The 8,645-nt window shown below is 41.5% G+C and overlaps 1 protein-coding gene across 2 annotated transcripts in view; it reads left to right on the forward strand.

The window, feature by feature from the left end:
- The window catches only part of MIGA1 (mitoguardin 1), a 103,394-nt gene that overhangs the window by 79,358 nt on the left and 15,391 nt on the right, over window positions 1–8,645 (forward strand). The gene's annotated exons all lie outside the window — the stretch shown is intronic.

Below are 8,645 nucleotides of genomic sequence, written 5' to 3' on the forward strand. Positions count from 1 at the left end.
ATATATATATTGGATAAACTAGTTAAAAATCGTTAAAAAAGAAAAAGGTAAAAGTTAAAAAAAATTTACCAGAAGGCGAGAAAGAAAAAATGAAAAAGAAAAAAATTAAATTAACTGCAATACTAAAAAAAATCACAAGGAAAAAGCCATGAGTTTCGTGCTTTGCTTTCTCCTCCTCTGGAATTCTGCTGCTCTCCTTGGTATTGAAACCGCACTCCTTGGTAGGTGAACTTGGTCTCGGCTGGATTTCTTGTTGATCTTCTGGGGGATGGGCCTGTTGTAGTGATTCTCAAGTGTCTTTGCCCCAGACGGAATTGCATCGCCCTTATCAGGGGCCGGGGTGAGTAATCCACTCCGGTTTGCTTTCAGGAGGTTTTGTTCCCTGAGCGCTTTCCGTAGAGTTCCGGAGGACGGGAATACAAATGGCGGCCTCCTGGTCTCCGGCCCAGAGGATCCGAGAGCCCAGGGCCCCACTCCTCAGTGCGCCCTCAGAGAACAGCGCCAGTTACTCCCGTCTGCCTGACCTCCGGCCACGCTCTGAGCTCACCGAACCTGCGACCGGTTCAAGGTAACACCGAGCTGTGAGCTTACTGTTGGTTCTTTCTCTGTAGCCGGCTTTCCCTTTCCAATACCCGCAAGCTCTGCGACACTCAGACACCCCCGATCCTTCTGTGAACCTGCGGGACCTGAGGCCATGCTGACCCCGTGTGGGCTTCGCCCCGATTTAGCCTCTGGAGCGATGTCCCTCAGCGGAACAGACTTTTAAAAGTCCTGATTTTGTGCGCTGTTGCTCCACCGCTTGCCGGGAGCCCCCCCCCCCCCCCGGTCTATCTTCCCATCGCTTTGGATTCACTTCTCCGCAGGTCCTACCTTTCAGAAAGTGGTTGTTTTTCTGTTTCCAGAATTGCTGTTCTTATTCTCTTCGATCTGCCGATGGATTTTCAGGTGTTTGCAATCTTTAGATAAGCTATCTAGCTGATATCCGGTCAGCTGAAGTAGTCTCAGCCTGCTACTTCTCCGCCATCTTGACTCCTCAAAATTTATTTATTTGAGAGAGAGTGCAAGTGCAATAGCATGGGGTGGGGGAGGGGAAGAGAGAATCTCAAGCAGACTCCCCACTTAGCTTGGAGCCAGATGTGGGGCTTGATCCCATAACCCCGAGATTATAATCATAGCAAAACCAAGAGTCTGGCACTCAACTGATTAAGCCACCCAGGCATCCCGTGAAAAGCTTTCAATACCCACCTCTGACTTGATAGCACTTGTTGATAACAATCCAAAATAATATACTAATTATAATATGCAAAATGACAAGGATAAATATTTATAATGATAATAATCTGAAAAGGGAGAGCTGTATCTGCCATTTAATATTTAATATTTCTATTTCCTGAATTATTTCCTTCCTCTGGGGTCAGTTTTGTCTATTTTGGGCTCTCATTCTTGTACTGATGGTTTCCTTTTCAAATTCGAAAGCTTAATTGGTGACTAGACTAGTTAATATTCTTAGATAGAGTGCATGGGTTTGCATGTCTTTCCCATGAACAGGAGACTAACTATACTTGGTTTATTTCTTTGAGGTCTGTTGATTGATAGGCTTTTCTTTAGGATAGTGATCTGGAAATAGCCTAGTAGGCAGGGTACAGCTCCATAAAGAATGAAAAAGGCCTTATTTGGTGGAGGGAGAAGGGACAGAAAGAGAGAGAGAATCCCAGGCAGGCTCCACACCCAGAATGCAAAGTCCAATGTGGGGCTCAATCCCCCCACTCAAAATACTAATGATCATGATGATCATGACAGACCTGAGCTGAAATCAAGAGTCTGTTGCTTAACTGACCAAGCCACCTGGGTACCCTGAGGATAATTTTTAAAGGGAAATGTTATCTGGTTGAGAATTTGTTTTTTCTATAAGCTATCCTCCTGTTCAGGGATGAAAGGGAAAGAGCAGGAATTAGAATGTGGGACCACTATAGTTGTTTGGACACAGACTTTCATTTAACCTTTCATTTTTTTTTTAAAGATTTTATTTATTTATTTGACAGAGAGATCACAAATAGGCAGAGAGGCAGGCAGAGAGAGAGGAGGAAGCAGGCTCCTTGCTGAGTAGAGAACCTGATGTGGGGCTCGATCCCAAGACCCTGAAATCATGACCTGAGCTGAAGGCAGAAGCTTAACCCACTGAGCCACCCAGGCGCCCCTAACTTCCCATTTTTAATCCCTCTTCTTCACTCCTGTCACATACCTGCCTACTCCAAGCCTGGTGTCTTTGAGACTCTGCTTAGCAAATGTCTCTCTCTTGACTATATCGCCTGTTAAGTATATTTTAACAGGACTATGGGTTTCCTCATCATTTACATCTCTCCACACTCTTTCATTTGTTTTCTAGTTTCTGGAAATTTGTGTGTCTTTCTTTTGCTGTTGTATTGTTTCCACTATTATATTAGTTATCCGTTATTGTATAATAATTACCCAGAACTTACTGTCTTAAGACAAAAATAAAACTCAGGTGTGGACTTGGGGCTAGGGCTAAAGCTGTGAGGAACCCCCAGGCCCTCAGGGGCATGTCCTGGATAGCAGGATTCTGTGCCCTAACTGGGGGGTTAATCCTGGGTGTCCTTGATTTCCTGGGGATTAAGTTGGGCAGAGGGCATATATTTTAGCATTAATCTAGTAGTTAGAGCCTTCTAAATCCTGGGAGCCCCACACTGGCCTCTAATGAAGCCTTGAGTGTTTTGGAGGTTATTTTTTTAAAGTTCAAATTTTATAGGATAGTTTTTTGGAAATGAGAATTCAGTCCTAATGGCTAATTCAGGGAACCCTTTGTTTTGGTATTTAATTCTGAACCTGCATATATTAGGTAGGGAGTGTCTCTTGGTCTAAGCTAGCCTACCAAAAGCAGCTGACCATCTTTCAAAATAAGGGAGTCTTGCTTGGAGAAATTAGCAAGGAGAAGCTCCCGCTCCCGCAAGAATGTTTGTCTGGGCCTCAGGATGGCCAGGGAGGCCATTGAAGGCATCTGTAGTGACAAGAAATGCCCCTTTATTGGCAAGATCTTGTTTGGTGTTGTAACCAAGATGAAGATGCTGGGGACTGTTGTCATTGGCCAAGACTACCTTCACAACATCCAGAAGTTCAACTGCTTTGAGAAGTACAGTAAGAATATTTCTGTATACTTGTCCTACTTCCTTAGAGACGTTAAGATCAGTGATGTAGTCACAATCAAGTGTTGGCCCTTGAGCAAACCACGTGCTTTAACGTGCTCAAGGTCAGCTAAGCCACTGGCACCAGGAAGCAGTTGCAAAATTGTGAGACTGGACTCGTGCCCAGTCCCCCAAACAAAGCTATTTTCCCATTCAAAAACAATAGTTAACATTTATTATATCATCGGGGCGCCTGGCTGGCTTAGTGGGTTAAAGCCTCTGCTTTTGGCTCAGGTCATGATCCCAGGGTCCTGAGATCGAGCCCCACATCAGGCTCTCTGCTCAGTGGGGAGTCTGCTTCCCTTCCTCTCTGCCTGCCTCTCTGCCTACTTGTGATCTCTGTCTGTCAAATAAATAAATAAAATCTTAAAAAAAAAAAACATTTATGGGATGCCTGGGTGGCTCAGTGGGTTGAGCCACTGTCTTCGGCTCGGGTCATGATCTCAGGGTCCTGGGATGGAGCCCCACATCGGGCTCTCTGCTCAGCAGGGAGCCTGCTGCCTCCTCTCTCTGCCTGCCTCTCTGCCTGCTTGTCACCTCTCTCTGTCAAATAAATAAATAAAATATTAAAAAAAAAACATTTATTATATCATCATTTTTGAAGGTCAGGAATTTGGACGTGGCTTAAGAGGGTGGTTGGGCTTGGTGTTTTTTTGTGAAGTTGTGATCAAGTATATTGGCCGGGGCTATAGTCATATGAAGGTTTGACTGGAGCTGGAGAATCTCTTCCCAAGACAGCTCACTTAAAGCATGTTGGTGCTACCTGTTGTTGGAAGACCTAAGTTGCTTACCACATGGACTTCTCTGTAGGACTGCTTTAGTGTTATCACAACATGGTACCTGGGCTTCCCCCAGAGGAAGTGATACAAGAAGAGTGAGAGCAATGCAGTGACTATTGATGACCTAGTCTCAGAATTCACACTCATTATTTCTGTAGTATGCTATTGATTACACAGGTTGGCGCTCTTCAGTGTAGGACGAGGCATGAGTACCAGAAAGAGAGAGTCATTGAGGGCCATTTTGGAGGGTGGTTATTGAGGATTTATTTCCTTTATAATTTCTTTTCTTTTAGTGAGATAAGGGAATATTGTCAGCCTGCTTTCTTTAACTGTAAGTCCTATTTACAATTTGAGGAGGTGGGTTTCAAAGGAAAATGTAAACATGTAAAAAAAAGTCCATGTTAAAATGGAACTTAGCCTATTTCATGATCCTATTTTGGGACTTTGGACATATCTTTCATGGTTGTTCAGAGCCTTGAAAAATAGTAAGGCTTTTAAAAAATATTACTTCACATTCAGCAAAGTCATTGCTTGCCAAGGAAGATAAGACCCAACCATGTCCCTCCTCTACCTCATGGAGAGTAAGAGACAAGTAATTTAAGATGTTGGAAATCTGCAGCTAATAAAACATTTTTTTTTGCACATTGCTTCATTTGTGGGTTTTATGTATTTTGTCTGTTTTATTGTTGCTGCTGTTAATGACTTAATTTGATTTCTTACATGGTCATTTTTATGGTACTTGTGAACCATGGGAGATAACTAATGAAGTAGAATGATGCTTTGTCTAAACCAATATAATAGTACTTTTCTTTTTGAAAATATTAAAATCTGGTTTTGAGAAGTGCCCTTTGGGGGAGGAATAATTTAGAAATAAAGGACATTTCAAGTTTCAGCTAGCAAAAAAAAAAAAAAAACACAAAAAACAAAAATATCAGAAACCACCCCAAACCCTTTTTCATGGTAACATGTTTCCATATGCAGGAATTAAACTGTTTTACTAACCTCTGCTTCAAAAATAACATCTCAGGGGCACCTGGGTTGCTCAGTGGGTTAAAGCCTCTTTCTTCGGCTCAGGTCATGATCCCAGGGTCCTGGAATCGAGCCCCGCATCAGGCTCTCTGCTCAGCAGGGAGCCTGCTTCCCCCACACACGCCTCTGCCTTCCTCTCTGCCTACTTGTAATCTCTGTCTGTCAAATAAATGAATAAAATCTTTAAAAAAAAAACAGCTATAGGGAAATGTTAATCTTTTTCTAAAACTTTTAAATGGGTTTTTGGCAGTTTTCTCAAAAAATTCTTCCTATACGATATAGTCTAAAATGAGGTTTAAGACATCATGTTAGTAGTTTGTTTTTTGCTCTTAAGAAATTAATAATTTAAATAAATGTCTCTGAGTTATCATTGTCTTTTAAGAAGAGTTGATGATAATGCTAGTAACACATCTTCAGTATGATGTATTTTCACAGCTGTAAGCTTATTTTTAAAAGACTTATTCAGAGGCACCTGGGTGGGCTCTTGATTTTGGATTTTGGCTCAGGTGATGATCTCATGGGTTGTGGGACGGAGTCGCCTCCACCCCCCAATCTGGCTCTGCTCTGTGCTCAGCAGGGAGTCTGTTTCAAGATTGTCTCTCTTCCCACCTCCCCTCCAAACACACATGTGTGTGCATGCTCTCTTTTTTTTTTTTTTTAAAGATTTTATTTATTTACTTGAGAGAGAGACAGTGAGAGAGAGCATGAACGAGGAGAAGGTCAGAGAGAGAAGCAGACTCCCCATGGAGCTGGGAGCCTGATGCGGGACTCAATCCCAGGACTCCAGGATCATGACCTGAGCTGAAGGCAGTCGTCCAACCAACTGAGCCACCCAGGCGTCCCGTGTGCATGCTCTCTTAAATGATCATTTCAGTGAAACCAGCAATAAGCAAGGTAGACCAATAAACCAGGGCTTGACTCTGGAATCTCTCATTGTTGAATTTATTCATTTCTTATTAGTATAAATTATTTTAGGTAGAAAGTTTAGTTGGAGTCACTTTTTCCTCCTTAGGATTTTTCCCTATTGGCCGGTGAACATAAATCCTATTTTTTTTGATAGTGGTACAAAACTTTAAACTATTTAATATCTAAAGAATTTTTAAGTTATTTTAAAACATATTAGTTTTTTTAAAAAACTCAGAAACCTCAGAAGCACATTACCTTTAGCATAATATGTTTCCCTTAAAACGTGAGGGGAGATACTAAAACAGAGAATATTCATATCAGATATTATCATTTCTGTTTACTTTTTTTTGCCTCTGATATAATGGCTGTATTTATACTATCTTAAATATTTCTGATGCTTAAACTTCTTTTCTCTCGGGTTTTTGGAGAAGGCTAATAGGAGAGTGTAATTTGATATTTAAAAGTATAAGCTCTGGAATTAATGCCTGGGTTTAAAAATCAGTCATTTGGTTTTGGGACTTGGGGCAAATTCCTGCTAATCTGAATCTCTGCTTCTCTACCTGTAAAATGGGGATAATAACAGTACCTACTTTATGAATTGTTGTAAAGACTAAGTCATATTATCAAGTTAACCCATTTAGCACAGCGCTGGGGAAGTGCCAGAACTACAGCATGGAAGAAATACATCTAGAATAGTAGAGTAACAGAGTAAAAATCTCCTCCACGAAAGTAATGAAAACACTGGGAAGAATTGTCAAAAGCAAAATTTTAAGAACTCTGAAAATTAATGAAAGACTTATTTCTGAAATTGATGGAGCTTTTTATTTCAAGAAAAATGGCTGAATCTCTGTAAGAGCAGTGAACTTTGTGGATTTTTAACTTGATCTATTTCCATCCCCCTCTCTTCCACAGTCTTGAAAACTAACAATCTTACAACAGAGGTAACTGCAAAAACGAGGCCTGGCAACCACTAAAAGAAACTTAATGATTTTGGAGTTTCACAAAATTCTATTTTGACCTATATGGCAGCTCCCTGCGAAGTTCCATTCTCAGGACTTAATCTTTATTTGACCTGATTTGGCGCTTGCTCCAAAGGAAAGTTCATATGGCCTTTGTTGAAAATAATCAGTGGCAAATGTTTAACATTATAACGACCTGAGGTGGTGATACCAGTGAGGACTAATAAGAGGCCGACCAAACAACTTAAAGGGAAAAATTGAGCAATATATTTTAACAGGGGGCCTTGAAAAATTCCAACATATTCCTGGGAATCTAGAAGGCCACAGGCATGTGCAGGATTGTGTATATGTTCAGGAAAACCCACAGAAGTCCCTGAGCCCTCACCTCTGGCTGCCCTTGATATTCTGCATAAACAGGGAGTAAATGTTAAGGCAGAAAAGGGAAAAAATGATTAATTGGAATTTATAAAAAATAAAAACTTTTATGGTTCAAAGGACACCAACAAGAAAGTGAAAAAACAATAGATTGTGAGAAATATTTGTAAATCATGTGTCTTATAAAGACACATATCCAGAATATATAATGAATGTTACAACTCAACAATAAATGGACAAATAACCCATTTAAAAATGGGCAAAGGATTTGAATAAACATTTTTCTAAAGAAGATATGTAGAGGCCAGTAAGGAGATGAAAGGTGTTCAATATTGTTGTCATTAGTGAAACTAACCACTTCACACCTGCTAGAGTGGCTATAATGTAAAAAATGGATAATAATAGGGGCATCTGTTGGCTCAGTGATGATCTCAGGGTCCTGGGATTGAGCCCTGTTGGGTTCCTTGCTCAGCAGGGAGTCTGCCTCTTCCCCTGCTTGTGCACTTGGGCTCTCTCTCTCTCTCTCTCTCAAATAAGTCTTTAAAAGTATATAATGATTATTGCTGAGGGTGTGAAAAACCTTTATCGTTATACATCGCTAATGGGAGTGGAACATAGTGTAGCCTCTTTGCCAAATAGTTTGGCAGTAGGGCACTTGGGTGCCTTAGTTGGTTAAGCATCAACTCTTGGTTTTTGGCTCAGGTCATGATCTCAAGGTTGGAAGATCAGTCCCCATGTTGGGGAGGTGGGGAGCTGGAGCAGAGGGGGAGCAAGAGAGACAGGCAGACTGAGCACTGAGCCTGGACCAGATGCAGGGCTCAGTCTCAGGACCAGAAGATCATGATCGTGACTGATGATGGGTAAAGGGATTCCTGTTGGGGTGGTAAAAATATTCTGAAACTAAAAGGTGGTGCTAATTGCAAAACCCAGCAAATATGCTAAAAAAAAACCTCTGAATTGTACGCTTAAAAGGATGTGTAGCCTGTGGATTTAAACTGTTGAATTCAAATGCTTGTTATAAAGGTTTACTCGTTTTTACAACTGAATTTTGAAACAAAGTGCAGTTAAGAGTTCACTAGCTCTAAAATCTTAGAGTGATATATTTTTTAAGATTTTATTTATTTATTGGGGCGCCTGGGTGGCTCAGAGGGTTAAGCCTCTGCCTTCGGCTCGGGTCATGATCCCAGGGTCCTGGGATTGAGCCCCACATCGGGCTCTCTGCTCAGCGGGGAGCCTGCTTCCTCCCTCTCTTTCTGCCTGCCTCTCTGCCTACTTGTGATCTCTGTCTGTCAAATAAATAAAATCTTTAAAAAAGAGGCGGAGAGGCAAGCAGGCTCCCTGCTGAGCAAAGAGCCCGATCCGGGACTCAATCCCAGGACCCTGGGATCATGACCTGA

This window comes from Mustela nigripes, chromosome 14, assembly GCF_022355385.1.
Source record: "Mustela nigripes isolate SB6536 chromosome 14, MUSNIG.SB6536, whole genome shotgun sequence".
In the NCBI taxonomy this organism is placed as follows: domain Eukaryota; kingdom Metazoa; phylum Chordata; class Mammalia; order Carnivora; family Mustelidae; genus Mustela; species Mustela nigripes.